We start from the raw sequence: 17,082 nt of genomic DNA on the forward strand, positions 1-17,082 counted from the left end.
CATTGGTGTGGATCAGATAGGTATCTAGAGTCTGCATATCCCACAAATTTGGTACATGTGCGGAGGCAGTTGAGTAGAATAGAGAAAATGTCTACATATAACATATTAACCCAGTATGTGAACAGTCACATAGTAGATATTATTTATAACATAAAAAAATAATTTGAGTCATCCTTTGAAAAAAAAAAAAAAAAAGAAGAAGAAATTTAACGTTTAACTTCAAATTGCCTTATCAGCCATCCAATGGAATTTGACAATCAAAATTTAACATCTTCATTGAAGATGCTTTTAAATTTAATTTCTATTGCCACTTAGTATTACGATCTAGTGATATTCTTATTTACTTGCACATGAGAGTTTTTAGATTTGATTATGCCAAAGGTGAATTCTAACCAAATTAATATGGTTAGCTTATTGTGAGGTTTAGCTCAATTCCTCAACAAAAACATATAATATCAAACGTATTAAAAGCCAAATCGAGAGTTGTCACCGAACTTAAACTCACCATCATCGACGCCGTCTGAGGAAGAGATCGCCATACGCGATCCAACCCTCCCGACTATTTTTCGTCACTATGTTCCCATCTCTATCCAGACTTCATCCCATCCAATTAATCAAATATGCCCTTTATCTCATCATTGTTGTATACAATTATCCATGGCTAAGTATGGTTCAGTCTTTTTTTTCTTTTTTTTTTTTTTTAAGGGTTTTTATCACAAATAGTCAATGAAATTGACCCCTCACATCAAGATGGTACCTGAAATTGAAAATCGATCAATGTAGTCTCTGAAAATGGGTGTTGCAAATTAATGTGGTCATTCTGTTAGAGTTCCGTTAAAAATTATGTTAAGTGTTGCTATGGCACATAAATAGGTCCCACAAATCTATTAAATATTACCATATGAACTAAAAAAATATTTGAATAATAAAAAATAAAAAAAAAACTTTTATTTTTACAAAAAAGAAAAAAGATGATTGTTCACCATCTTCTTTCCACTCCCATTGAGCAACCACTACAGCCCCACACCACCTTGTCGACTGCACCTCTGGGTCGAGTGACACTAGAGAGGTTTCAGTTCGATTATCAACGTCGAAGAGCACAAGGACCGCGAGAACGGGAGTGCGACTAATTCGATTGGCTGGAGCCAACGGCGCTGATACGATCGTGGGATGGGAGATGTAGGTTGGGGAGGGCATGTGGCTAGGCTTGGAGTGATCAGACGGGTGAGGGTGGTGGTGGTGGTGGTTTCATTGGATGGCGGGGAAAGGTTGGGAGCGGAGGAGGAGGAAGAGGAAGACATTGGTGGTGGGTTTGGTGGTCAATGTTGGGTAGGTGTGGGGGTATATGCATATGGCAATTGCATTGTGTGGTTTTACAGTGCTTGGGTTGATGGTTGTGTCACTGTAGGAGTCAGGGTTGGGTTTTTGGGGAGGGGAAGAAGATGTTGAACAGTCATCTTCTTCTTTTTATTTTTAAATTTTTAATTATAAAAAAAATAAAAGTAAACTTATTTAAATATTTTCTAATTCACATGGCAATATTTAATTAGATTTGTAGGACCCAGTTATGTGCCATATCAGCACATAACAAAATTTTAAACACAATTATAACAAAAGGACCACATTGATTTGTGACATCCATTTTCAGGTACTACATTGATCGATTTTCAATTTCAGGGATCATCTTGATGTGATGAGTCAATTTTAAAGACCAATTATGATAAAACCTTTATATATATATATATGAGACTTCAGCAAAAAGTGGAATAGCCCATGGCCATGGCGTTGGAAGAACTCAACTTAACAAAATAAAAAAATAAAAAAAAATTGCAGAAAAGAAGAAAGAAGAGAGAATAAAGGGGAATAAGGTTTCATCAATGTGATTTTCTGCAAACTCATCATTGTGTTTGTGCACCAATTTCTTCAAAATCACAGCATATTACCTACCAAGTGGGGAAGAAATCCCCTTCGGATCTCTCCCACCAAATTTTAGGGATCCAGAGATCTGGGCCCTTGAATTTGATCAAACGGGTACAAATAAAGGGCCCCTCTAAAGTTATAATAATTGTAGGAATTGGATCAAATTTTAAGGGTCAAAATCTCTGAATCCCTAGGACTTGGTGGGAGAGATCCAGAGGGGATCTCTTCCCACTTGGTAGGGAATATGATGTGATTTTGAAGAAATTGGTGCACATACACAATGATGAGTTTGCATCAAATCTTTATGGGATCTCTTCCCAAGTGACTGAGTTATTTTATGGGATCAAGTATCCCGCATCAAATCTTTATTTTCCAAACGTGTGTCAGATTAGGATTGGAATCTGTAAATGGCTTGAGTCTGACCATGTTGATGTCAAGTTAATGGCAACAAAGATGTCAATCAAGTTTGAAACGTATTGGCATAAAATTCATGGTGCTATGGCAATTGTAGCTATTCTAGATCCAAGGTTCAAGATGAAATTGATCAATATTATTTTTCTCTTATTTATAAAGAGAATGCTCCATCGGAAATTTAGAAAGCCTTTGACTTAGCTGTTAAGTTGGTCAAAGAGTATGAATTGAAGCATAAACCTGGGCTTCGGTCTTCTGAATCTTCTTCTTCGACTGATTTTCTATTACGGTCATGTGATTTCATAGTTGGTGATCCTTTAACATTTTATGGGCAGTTTGTTAAGGATTCTACCATCGGTAATGAACAATCTGACTTAGACCTATATTGGGGGAGAAAGTCTTGCCTAGGACTCAAGATTTTGATATATTGTTGTGGTGGAAGACAAATGGGATTAAATATCCTATTTTGCATCAGATAGCTCGAGATATTTTGGCTATTTCTGTATCTACAGTAGCTTCAAATTCTTCATTTAGTACTGGTGGTAGGATTATTAGTCCACACCGTAGAGGACTTCATTTAAGCACAATGGAAGCACTCATGTGTTCTCGAGACTAGTTGTGGAGTCAGATGCGAGGTAATTACTGTAAAATTTCATATAAATTATGTATATGTTAAGAAATTTACTATTTTAGCCTAATTTTAAATTTTTACTATTGAACCAGATTCAACTCTACTCCTCGTGTTGAAGATTCCTCATTCGGTGATGATACTAATGTGAATGTGGTAAAAACTGATCTTTATTTTTTATTTTTACTTTGGAGTTACTGGTGATACTAATTCAACTTATGCATATGGGTGTGTGAAAAATCATGGAATGTATACCTTCTGTTTATGCATATTGATGAATGGTGATACTAACTCAATTGATTTGGTACTCCGTTTTTGTTTGCTTTTTTTTTTTTTTTTTTTTTCCTCTAATAACTGAGTATAAAATGTAAACCTTCTGTGATCACTTACCTCTGTTGGATTCATGCTAATTGGTGTCGATGTTCCTAAATGGGATACTAATTCAATTTATACATTTCTTTTGTAGGCGTCTTTTGATGATAACAAGTCGATGAGACTTTGTGATTGAACGTGCTAAAGCATTAGTGTTCGAAAATGTTTAGTTTGGGAATATTTTGGAGCTTTGAATGACCTAGTATTCAAGATAATGACTACTTTTTGTTTTTAGAAGCTTTACTTTGTAATCATATGGACTATAATTAAAGACTTGCTTGGGTGTAGCTGAAAAATATCGTTCGTAAACTATTATTTCAATTATTGGAATTGTATGAGGACTTAAATGATTAAAATAGGGAAATGCATGCTAAAATGTACCTATAACGGTGTTTAATTGTTAGAAAACGAAAATTATGACAAAATTTTCTTTTGTAATTTTCAAGTTGTTAAAAAAAACAAAACAAACAAACACGTAGACGGGTGAAAAAAAGGGTAAAAGGGTAAAAAAAAAAAAGGATAAACGAGTAAATGGTTATGATTAAATGGTTAAACGGTTATAGTTAAATGGTTACAAGGTTATGGATATGATTAACCGTTTATAAACGGTTATGGGTATGAGTATAACCGTTTATGCAATTACCCAATGGGTAAACGGTTATGCAGGGATGAACATAAACGGTTATGGGTAAATAACCTCGGTTACCCGTCCACCATAACCGTTGTCCATCCCTAGTTGGGCCTCTGGTTGTAGATTAGGCTTGTGTAACTATACCTAATGTATTAATTAATCAACACAAGCGAGCATTGGAATTTTAAATTAATTAGGGTTAATTAATTTTTAATTTCTGATTAATTTTTTTAATTAATATTAAGAACGTTCTGATTAAGAGACAAAATTGGGTTAAAAGAGTTGGTTACTTTCAGATACATTCAAGAGGAATTTGAAAGGGTATGAAACAATCTATATATTTACAGTTTCATTTTCAATGTTGAATCATCTCTTTTTTTTTTTTTTTTCTTTTCTTTCTCCTCCGTACAAAACATTTCAGAGAGTAAACACACAAAAGCAATTCGTCAGAATTCTATAATTCGGTGCAAATTGTAGGATTAAATAGTTGTATCTTGGTCAAGCAGAAGTCATCAAACCACAAGCACAAGTGTGGGACGGAAATACTGTTCGAATGAGATAGCTTTGAGCTAGCTTCTATCTATCAATCAAGTTAGTATCATTTTATTTTCTGTAATTATTTTTGTTATTGCTTCATTATGTATTGCAAGTATATTTCGTTAATAAAGAATCATTATTTCAAATTTTATTATTATTTTAATTTCTTAATTGTTCTCCAACAATTATCCCCACCATTGTTGCCACCAGGACTAGCACCCCCACCACCACAACCACGACATTGCTACAACCATTGTTGTCGCCGCAGCCATCACCACCACCACCATAACCACAACCACAATCATTGTCACCACAACCATAGCCACCACCATCACCGCCTCTACCAGCATCGTTACCTTTGCGCCCTAACCACCACATCCCACTACTGACACTATCACCATACCCCACCAACACCACCACCACCACTGCACTTGCTGTTATTGTCAACACCACCATCCCCCACTACCATGTCCATATTTGTCACTTTAACATTAAAATTTTACCAAATGTTTTTATACTGCTTTTCAATCTTACAACACTTTTAAAAGTACAGTTTATCAACGTTCATCATCTTTATTTTACAACTAATTATTCTTTAAACACAATATAAACAGTTTTTTTGTTTTTTTTTTTTTTAAACACAACAATTCCAAATTGGCCTTAGCCTTAGATACTATTCTATCTTGCAAACATGATTAAATTTATCAAGCCGGGCTCTTAGATCCTTCTTTTTTTATGGCCCAATTTGCAATCCTGGCCAACACAGGACAAATTAATGAACAAAATTTGGTTAGAATTTTGATTTTTTAAGGAAAAAGAGTAAAATTAAGTAGATTACATTTTGTACTATATTGGTGTGACCGGATATATATAAATGTCATATCTGTTAATGAATTTGCCTAATTGAATAATGATTGTATGAATTATTTAACGCATCATGTGATATATCAATATAATGCAAATATATGGTTTACCTATAATTCTAGAGAAAATTATCGTATGCAAAGGAATTGCTCCCTTTTATATACAAAAATATATACGTTATACAAGTAGCGGCATACAGTCTTAATTTGGGAAAATTTTGGATTCTCCCTCCAACATTTCTGGCAAAGTGACAAATTTGGAGGACAACATATCTAATTTGTACTCCTTTGATTCATGCATGGTGTTTATAAGAAAGTATTTGTAACTGAAAAAAGTTCTAAGCTATAAATTGGTAACTCTTTTGCCATTTGATAGAATATATTCTCACTGCTGATTTCTCAAACTTTTAGTATATAAAACTACTGCAACTATAATTTAACTTTCAAAATTATTTAGTTTAAGTGTTTGTTCTCGAAGGTTATTCCTTTTTTTGAAGAGCGTTTATGCATTTAAAGAGAGAACACATGAAGTTTGTTGAAAGAATAAGTAACAAAAGAAAAACATGAAGGTGGTGAGATGGTGCTTCCTCAATTTCGTGAAGGAGTCAATGATAATTGTAAATTATTGTGGCGATGGCCAGCATTTTATCTTTAGAAGTAGCTTTCAGAATTCCTAATGTTGTAACCTTTTGCCGTACGCGATTTTGTATTGTTTTAATTTTATTTATTATAGATATATAGTTTTTTTATTAAAATATATTTTAGAAAATAATGAACTTACTAATCACTTTACTTGTCTTTTTTTTTTTTTAAATTTTAATTTTTCGGAATTTTAATCGGAGAGGAGCAATTTGGGTATTATGAAAACTTCATCCTTTTTGCCTTCTCTGTTTATCTATATAGATTACAATGTGATGTAGCTTTTTTTTCTATGATGGGCATGAAAATTGAAGTTATACTATAAAATCAATTGATAATATAGGGAATAGTCAAACTCCTTACAATCACATGTAATGCCCTTTTTTTATCCGATAGAGGGTTCAAACTCTCAACACACCCTTTCACATATGGCAATTTTAAAGATTAACATGTAGACAACACAAATTGAGTGGTATGGGGCACGTCTAGCTGTTGGGCTTAACACGTGAGTCAACTTGCTTCGTTAGCATGAAGGAAGTTTATTATAAAATCAATTGACAATATGGAGACTTTTAGATAATTATTAGAAGTTTGAGCCTTTTAGTTCAATTTCGAGATTATGTATCTTAAAGTTATGAGATTTTAAATTTAAGTTCCGAAGTTGATAGTGTGGATGCAAACTTCTTCCTTCTTGTTCTTGGATGAAAATACACTTGCAAAAACAATTAACACCTTAGGTCAAGGCCAAGAGCCTTATGCGCCCATGGTGAATTTGGTGGGGGGGGGGGGGGGGGGCAAGGCTTTGGCCTAAGAACCTCTTATGCCAAAGTTATTTTGAGGGAAAAGTGTTTGGAGAATTTAGAAAATTTTGCAAGAGGATTCAACTCAGGTTTTTGGATGAATATTTGGAGGTTACCTTGTGGGGAGGATTTGATGAGGATGGATGAAATAGGTTTTGAATAAATACCTATTTTGATCACTTTTGACCTTGATTGAGTGATGATTGTCCGCTGCTTGTGCGTAGGGATTTCGATGTGCCTTGACGGTAATCTTGTCTTTTTAACCCAAAAATCCACGTGTTGCCTCCTTATTTTTCTTGATTATTTTTGCCTTTACTTCTGAGGGTGCCGCGGCTACTGAAGGTGTGGCGACCGAGTAGTTATGGAGCGTCTAAGCTACTGAGGAGTAGTATTCTATGTAGTCTTTAGGATTTTCTTTGTTTTCCTTGTTGCTTTCATTTTGCTTGAACTCCTTCAGTCTTTTCTAGTTGTTATCAATTTTGCTAGAAAATTTAATAAACTTGCTTCATTCGCTTTTCTCCATCTTCGCTTCTTTTGTTCATGCCCTAACATTTAGACTTTATAGACCAATGGCAGGCGTGCTACTTTTCTATAAGTAGACAGGCCGCATAGCCTATGCAGCCGTAGGTGTTGGTGTATAACTGCAAAGTTGTTAACCATAGGGTCGGCAGCTGGACATCTTACTTACAGAAGCAGACAAGTCCGTGTTACCACTGGGCTGTAACCTTGACTTCCTCCAATTCCGTAAGTTGCGTTGCAAGTATCACAACACTTTAGGACTTGGTGTAGGTCGTTCCACGCTTGGCAAAGGTGAAGCTTATCGACTACGTAGCATGTCGGCAGTGGATAAAGCTTCGTATATGTGCTATCTTATTTAACATTTCACAAGAATGTGCGGTTGTATAAATCTAGCACGGCTTTACTATTCGAAAGGCAAGTCGTAGGTAGTCTTTCGGAAACCATAGGCTACATTAGTGCACTCAGTAGCAACTTTAGGGTTCCAGAGTAGTTGTTTATAAGACGTACTGCGTAATGTGTCTTTTTCATCTCTGAGGCTCGGTTCCCCACGGATTAGGCCAAGAGACTGAAAATCCTTCAGTTAGCTAAGCATTGAAAAAGACCATTGTGGCTATTTCTAGGAATCCTGGCGCAAGCTATCATGCACCTAGTTATACTAGGGCAACCCGGCTCATCCACGTCTGGATATTGGGAGTGTAAGTTTATCCTTCCACCTTAGAGAGCAGACCCATGTGGGTATTGGGGAATTGGTTTACTCTCTTGTACTGGAGAACATGGTTGGTCCCTTGGGGTATGCAATTCCTGCAATAAGTTCATAAAAACGGCGCAATCTTCTTTTGAAATGCAGGAGTGATCAATTGTTGTAGGCATGCAGCCGAGCCAAGTTGTAGATTACTTCTAAATTCTTCATTGAAAAACGAGTGAAATGAACGAGAACTTAGCTGTAAGGTAGGAACTGCATAACAATTGGATAATCCTCGGCTTGGGAGGTGGTGCTTGTCGAGTTGCTTAAGTCTTCGAGCTTTGATATGGTGGCGAAGGTGTAACTACCCTTGCCGCCTACTTTGCTGATCTTGTACGGACCTTCCTAGATAAGATCCATTTTTTTTTAGTCTTCTTTGTGGCAGTGATGAAGGTTTTTCTTAGGACTAAATCATCAGGTTGGAATTGCTGGATCTTGGTCCTTTTGTTGTAGCTGGAGAGAAGATGCGGCTAGTAGGCTACGATGTGGATGATGGTTTTGCTCGCGTTTCTCTTCTACCAGATATAAGCTTATGGCCATCTCCTTACTATTCTGCTCAATGCTTGGCAATAGAGTGTTTATACTTAGCACAATGACATTTGGGATGAATGATTTTTTCGGAACCAAATGCCAAAGAGAAATGAGTCTCACTGGTGGCTCGTCATTTGGTCATGCGATATGCCCATAAACATCCGGGGAGTTCATCTGTCCACTTTCCCTTCTTGTCGGAGAGGGATTTCTTGAGGTAGTTGAGAATCGTCTTGCTGGATGCTCTAGTCTGCCCATTACCTGGAGGATGTTTTAGTGTGGACATGTGCTGCTTGATGCCATAATTTTGGAAGAACTTCACCAAATCTTTGCCCACGGGCCGTTGTTGGTGACGATGGATTGGGGATGCCAAATCGGCAAATAATGTTCCCCTATATGAAGCGCTCTATGTCTGCCTGAGTTGCAGTTATAATGGGCTCTGCTTCTACCCATTTAGTGAGGTAATGGGTTACCATGATAATCATGCATCTGCCCTTAGTAACCGGCGACATTGGCCCTACTAAGTCGATTGCCCACTACATGAATGGCCTAAGACTCGTCTGTGGGTGTAGCTCGCTGGTAGGCAATGCTGGTACCAGTTTGTAACATTGGCATTGGTTGCATTTTTGTACTAACTCCTTAGCGTCTTGATGCATAGTAGGCCAGTAGTAGCCTGCATTAAGAGCCATCTGCGCTAAAGATCGGCCTTTAAAGCGATTTCCACAAACGCTTTCGTGGATTGAGCTTAAAACCTTTAGGTCATCATGAGGCGCTAAGTAGTGGAGATGTGGTCCAGTGTAGGTTCTTTGGACGAGAATGCCATTCCACATATAATAGTATGCTACCTTTATTTGGAGCTTTCTAGACTCCAACCTTTCCGTGGGGAATGCGCCATTGACCAGGTAGTCTATAATATAACTTTGCCAGTTTGGAATTATACTAACCTGTGACATTTCGGCTGCCAGCTCCGCCTCTATGCTTGGCTTGTCTAGATATTCCACCGGGATAGAGCATTTAAGTTGGTGATTAACTGAGAATCGGAATGAATTGCAAGCTTTTTCAGCGTTAAGTCTTATGCCACTCGGAGGCCTGCTAGTAAGGCTTCGTACTCTGTTTCATTGTTGGATTCCTTGAAGCCTAGAGTAATCGTCTGCTCGAGCATTGAACCATCTTGGGTGACAAAGACCATGCCTGCTCCTAAACCTTTGTAGTTGGATACGCCGTTAAAGTGCAAATGCCAGAAGTCTCTATCAGGCAAAGCAGGCGTGGCTAGGGCATGCTCGACTACCTCTAAAGCATCATTGAGTTGCTCTGTTGTGTCGCCTAAGCAAGGCGTGAAGGTGCGGTAAGGAGCCGTGGAGCTGGGGTCATGTTACACTTAGCAGGAGATGCTCAACTGCCGGTATCGAGCTGCTTTAGAGTTGAATTATGGAGCAAGGGTCGACTGGGGCCGTGTGATGCGCAGCAGGAAGTGGTGTTCAACTGGTCGGTACATGTTGCTCCTATATAGAATCTTCTGGGGCGACGAGGACAAAACTTGCTTATGAGTGTCATTCTAGAGTTCGTCTGCCCTTGGCATGCCTTTTGAGCTGAGTTGGTGTGTTCGTAAAAAAACTTTGTACCACCAATGTCTGCATATTTATCGTCACGCATTTGGATTGGGCGAAATAATACGTCATGAGGATGACTGCATGAGTCTGAAAGTATAACTTGAGCATCCAGGTTGCAACAACTATCGCCAAAGTTAGCTTTTGAATTTCTGGTAGTTCGTTTCTGTTTTGAGGTTAGCTTTTGAACTGTGGAATACAGGTAGTTTGGCCCCCAGCTTTTCTCGTATAAGGGTAGAGCTTATTGATGTTTCAGATGTGGCTGCTTGTCCAGTCAGACCTTGCATTTCCTTCAAAGTAGTGGGGGACTTCATATTCAAGATCGCTCGGATTTGCCTTGAATGTGCATCGACGAACCTCGTCCCAAAACACATGCTTCTTCTCTGCTAGAGTTAAAGACTCTGCCAGAGTTATATCTTTCTTTCATGATTATTTCTCTGAACAGCGGGTGGTCTGTTGGGAGTCCGTTTTGTAAGGCTGCTCTAGCTATCGAGTCGTTGCATCCGACTATCTTTGCCTTCTTTGCTTTGAAACTTTTCACATAGTCGCGAAGTGACTCCTTTGGGTTCTTCTTGACGTTGAACAAGTGGTAGGACTTTTTCGTGATCGAGCTATAAGATGAATATTCTTTGGTGAAAACCAAAGAAAATTCGTCGAAACTCCAAATGGATTGTGGCGACAGGGTGTAGAACCAATCTTGCACCTCGCCTTGTAGAGTGCTGGTAAATATCTTGCACATGAAATCGTCGTTGTTTCGATAGAGGATCATTGTGCTTCAGTGCTGCTTTAGGTGTTTCCCCGGGTCTCCATCCTCTTTGAAAGATGTGAAATGTGGCATGCTAAACTTGCATGGAGGCTCTACTTGCTTGATCTCGTCCGTGAAGGGTGACCTGCTTATATTGGTCATGTCTCATCGTAGTGCCTCATTAGTGACCTTGTTGCATTGGAAATCGTGCAATCGCTCAGTCATGAGCCTTTTTACTTTTTCCTAAATTTTCCTTTGTTAGGGTAACGGAGCTTTCGGTTGCCCCCGGTCATGACCTACTGGTCTAGGCTGTTCTTCTACATGCTCCACTCGTCTATGCCGCAACTGCGATACATGTGGTTCGTTCCTAGCAGGCGAAGGAATTGTTCGCAGGTTGCTGGTTGAGCTTGAGCCGGACTGAGTGACTGTTTCTCTTCGTCATTCGTGCTACCTACTCCAATGTGAGGTGGAGAATGCTTTTTGCGGGCCTAGCTGTAAATAAACACTTTGCCTAGAAGGTTGCTCATGTTGACTACTGGAGTGTGACCCCAACGGTGAATGTATAATTGTCCATGGGCCTAGTCGAGAGTGCATGCTCCTCTGGGCGCTAAAACGGGAGTATACGCTATCTCGGGGGCCCAATCGGAAGTGTGCACTACTCGAACACTCAGTTCATGGCTAGTCGAGTAGCTGCTTGCTGTGACATTGCTGGAGAGGCTTTTCATCTGCCCTTGTCCTACTTCGGGACACCTCGTCTAGGGCACGTTGCATCTTAGTGCGCTGGAAGAGCTAATTGACCAAGGTTGTCTGCTGTGCGAGGGCGCTCATCAATTCTATGACTTGTCGAGACAAGTGTTATTCTCCATTTGGGTTGGAAGATCTTGGAAGAAATACGTCTCCTTGAGCAGTGGAAGTGTGGTAGACTCCGGGCGCAAGATTTAAGTTGGGAAATGTCAAATCCGAGGAGAAATGTGGTGAAAATGCCCATGGTTCAATCGTAGGCCTAGAAATTTAAAGCCAGGACTGTTGAACTAATCTTGGACCAATTTGGGCTGCTTGGAAGGCCAAGGGAGCAGGCTAGACCATGGAAGCAGATTGGGCCGCGGGAGCAAACTCGGCCACGGTAGCAAGCTGGGCCATGGAGCTGGGCCACGGGAGTAAGCTACTTGGTGTATAGCGCACATGGGTGCGAGGCTAGGGCTCGACTTGGCAACACGTTGGGTTCGAGTCAAGCTTGAGTAGCTCGGGTCGTATCACCTTAGGCTTGGGCTCGTGTGGGCTTGAATGGCACGACTTGGGCCCTGGTTGTGGCGCCGTGGGCCTTGTCAAGGGTGGCTGCCGTGGTGGTTAAATGAATATTTGGATGTTATCTTGTGGAAAGGTTTTGATAAGGATGGATAAAATAGGTTTTGAATAAATACATATTTTGATCACTTTTGACTTTGATTGAGTGATGATTGTCCGTTGCTCGAGTGTAGGGGTTTCGATGTGCCTCGAGGGTAATCTTGTCTTTTTACCCAAGAATACACGTGTTGCCTCCATATTTTCTTGAATATTTTTGGCTCCTCAGATATTTTAATGATGATTTTTTTTATTTTTTATAAATTGATAAGTTTACAGTTTTTTCGAACACATACTTCAACATGGCTATGGATTTTTTGTTTAGTAGTAAATGCATGAGAAACCGCAAAACGAATCAAACCAAACCGCAATATTGATGAATTGATCATATCAGTTTTAAGCCTTGTGGTTTAAAATTTAGACAAATCAAAGTGTGCGGTTTAGTTGGTAATTTGAACCTGGAATCGATTGGATTATGACTTTCACCCGCCGTATCGTGCGCGAGCCTACGAAGAGGGTGGCGAGTGAAGCAAGCAAGTTATGTGTCGGGTTCTGAGGCCGGCAATACTAAAAAAAAAAAAAAAAAAAAAGCCGCTTTCTTTGTCCCCCAACATCATTTCGTTTGGCCCCTGTTTTTCTCTGTCCCCCTCTTAATCTCTCTCCTCACTATTTATACTAATACTAATACATGCATTTCTGTAATTCCACTCACTGTTCTAAAAATCCCTGCCTAACGCCGCCTAGGCCCTGCCTAGGCGTTAGGCAGTTGGTCACCGCCCCAATTAATGCTTAGGTGTTTGAAAATTAAGAAAGGGCCCATAGACCTACTGAGGCGCCCAGACCGCCTAGGCACCCGTCCAGACCCGCCTAGGCACCCGTCCAGACCCGCCTAGGCATCGACTCACTTAGGCAGAAAATAGATAACTTTCATTTTGTATTTTATTTTTTTTCAATAAATTGTAAGAGACTTGTCGAATACTTAAATGAGCACACATTATATGCTTGTTCCCCATGTTTTCATTATGTTCCAATACTTCATAATATATGTGTTATTCTATTTTGTAATTTATGATGAAATTATATATATAATGGATTTAGTTAAATCCGTCTAGACGCCTAGACGCTAGGCCCCAGCTCACCGACCGACTAGCGCCTAGCGTCTTTTAGAACCTTGATTCCACTTGCACCCCAAGTTTTTTTCCCCAATATTCTTTGCCATATAGGCATGTCTAAAAATGATTTGGCATCATAATTTTCTCAAAACATCAAGTTGTGTGTACAACATAGGACATTATGATGCGGGTTTCCCACATTTGCCCTTTAATAATGTAAGGTGGGGCCCCGGTTGGGTACAAAATAGGGCATGTGAATGCAGCCCGTGGGCTGTGGGATTCAATGGAACTAAAGTCATGCATGTGAGTTTGTGAGAAGAAATTACACGACATACGTATACCGTTACGGTAACGTTTCATATCAATAACATAAAAGTATGTGTAAATTTTTTGTTCACATGTCTTTGTTTTATTAGCATAAAACGCCACATAATGGTGTACATGTGCTATGTTCTTAAATAGTAATATGAAACGTCACGTAGCAGTGCACTCATGTCATGTGAAGAGTGTTTATGGTTTAAGTAGGAGTTTGGATGTAACATGGCGCAATCAGGAAGGGGAATCTCTTGTTTAGTATAGGAGAATAGGGAAATCAACAAGTGGGGTGGTTGAACTTGAATTATGAAATTTCTGGCTATTGATATGAATGTCTTTGTTTTTGGTTTGTATTTCGTAATGGAAATTAAGCCCTAATCATTTGCTTGTTTATAACTAGAAAGTGTGCATATTATACAAGTGTACACAATCATAATGTGTGTCCAAGTGATCAGAGTTAAAAAGTATGGAATATTAAGAATAATACATGTGAAATAGAATTAATTGGTCCAGTGGCGGATTTAGAATTATTTTAGGGGGTTCCCAAAAAAAATTTAGACAAAAATTGAATGAGCGACGCGAAGTGAGCAGCTGAAGGCAACTGCCTGAGTGGTGATGGCATGACAACACGTGGTTTGGTTTGGGGCTAGAGTTGGGATTTGAAGTGTACAAGTTTATAATGTACAACAGCCTATGCCTGTATAAGTCTTTATTTACAAAGGTTGAAAGCTTTCTATATTCTACAGAGAGTAAAGAGAGTTCTTCCTTTCTGAACAAAAGAAAAAGAGTTTTTTCTATTTTTCTCTAGTAGGTTTAGGTCATTTAAATAAATAAAAATGTCAACTTAGTGGACTAATCCTTTGGATGCTCTTAGTTTTGTGCCTGTCTTTGGGCGTCCGTCTCCCATTGGGTGGATTAAGATTAACACATACCAGTCTTGTAAAGGGAATGGTCAGGTGGGTATTGGTGGTGTTTTTCGTGACTCCAGTGGTATTTTTTAGGAGCGTTTGCCTCCTCATCTTCTTATCCAAGTGCAGTTGTTGCAGAGATTGTAGCTGTGATCGAGGCAATTCAAATTGCTTGGGATAAAGAATGGCATAACATTTTGTTAGAGACTAATTCTATGCATGTCATCAGCCTTCTATCAGCTCACTCTATGGATGTTCCATGGTTTCTTAAAGTTTCTTAGGCACATTGTTTATGGCATATTGCTTGCTTGCGCTTGCGTTTTTCCCATATTTTCAAGGAAGGGAATTGTTTGGTAGATGCTTTTGCTAATTTTGGTGCAATGAATTGTAGTTTTACGTGGTGTGACTTGGTACCTAATTTTGCTGATGTGTCTTATAGAAGAGACTGTGTCGGGCTTCCCTTCTTCCATTCGAGGTCATGAGGAGCAATTGTTGTTGTGGAGGTGGATTTTGGCAACGAAATATAAGCAGCATAATTATGGGAAATCAATTTCAGGTGATTGAAGCTGAAGAAGTCTTAAACTAGAACATATAATTTTTGTTAATTGTTTTTAGCAGGTATTGGCCTAGTCCCCGCCTCTTGTTTTACTTTCCCTTTTTGTTTTTCTTCGTATTATTAATAAAACCTAGTAGAGGGGGGACGAACCGGGGTTTCTGGGTGCAATGGTCTTTTCTCCTTCAGGAGAGGGTTGGTGTCTCGTACACGACTGTTAGCGAAGAGCTAATCTCACCTAATCCGTCTCTACAAAACATTTATAAAAATAAAATAAAAATAGAGTAAATAATTCCATGTGGTTTAAAGAACCTCAACATCCAAAACGCTCGTTTCATTTAACGTTAGTAAAAGCAAGAAACGACGACGTATAGGAGAAAGTAGAAAGAGTTTCGGAGGTTTCTTCCTTGCAATGACGCCACTGCATGCGTCCTTCATGGATGTACCAAAATTGCTGGGCTAAAACTGCTCCGTGAAGGAACCATTGAACAAATCGCATACATTCAATAACTCTCAACTACCGCCACAACCTGCCCAGACAATTAGAGGCGCTCGAAATATCCTCACATGCGTTTCTCCTAGACTTTGGAAGGTCTTGAGACCACCTAGGTTCCTGTATGGATTCGATAGGTCGAAAGAAGAATATAATGTATCAAATAACTTGAAATAGAAATGCACAATTACAAAAATATCATACTTAGATATTTGTTTTCATTGTGGCAAATAAAGACTTTATCCTATCTCACAAAGTTAAATACTGAGACTCGCAAATTGGTATTGGTTCTACACTCACCTTGTGAAGTAGAAAAGAGGGGAGGAGCTGTTTGAAATAACATGGATACTTGGCTCTACAGCCGATTCTAATCCTTTAATAATTTACTAAAAATATGACTTTAGCCCTTGAAACTCAAGTTTCTTTACATAAAACCTGACATTGTCTTTTTATCTGAATAAAACCCAATGACTAGGCTCCACATAAGTAAATTCATTAATTTTGTTTGCCTTTACACATTTTGCATTTTTCAGATGCCTAAAATACCCCTAATTACAGTTTTGATGTAGACATTTAATTCTATGTAGATTTGAAGGGAGAGAGTAATGAAAAGAAATGTATTAATGTTTAAAATCATTGCATTAATATATCAAAACAAATTGTATGTTAAGGCAAAAAAGAACTAATAATGTTAATACTTTCCTTAAGAGTTTGTAATTGTTTTTTAAATTTGCATAAAATTAGACAATTTTAATTTAACCTTGTCATTTTCTTACCAAATGAAAATTTGAAAGAGCACTATAAAATAATTTACCTATATTTAAAAAATATAGGTAAATTATTTGGACATGTGTATTAGTAATAAATTTGCCCTACATATGTAATGATACATGCAAAATAATTTACTCCAGGGTACCCTCTTGGATTATTGCATGTCGCCTTCTTGACATTAATAAAGTCGCTATCGTGTCAACTCAAAAAAAAAAAATTACTTATAGAATAAAAAATGTTATTTGATTCAAAATAAATTTATCTATATTTTATATGATAATATAGGTAAATTATTGCACACATATATATTAGTAGTAAAATGTGCCCAATATATATAATAATGCATGAAAATAATTCACCAACAAATAAGGGAAATTTGATTAAAAATTAATATATCTACTACTTTTTGTTTATGAATTTCAATTTCTTTTTTTATATTACATGTAACATCCCACATCGCCCAGGGGAGTGATCCTTATATGTATATTCCCATCCCTACCTAGCACGAGGCCTTTTGGGAGCTCACTGGCTTCGGGTTCCGTAGGAACTCCGAAGTTAAGCGAGAAGGGGGCTAGAGCAATCCCATGATGGGTGACCCCCTGTGAAGTTGCTCATGAGTTCCCAAAAACAAAACCGTGAGGGAATGG

Source organism: Pyrus communis, chromosome 15, assembly GCF_041283825.1.
Source record: "Pyrus communis isolate YQ-2024b chromosome 15, ASM4128382v1, whole genome shotgun sequence".
Classification (NCBI taxonomy): Eukaryota; Viridiplantae; Streptophyta; class Magnoliopsida; order Rosales; family Rosaceae; genus Pyrus; species Pyrus communis.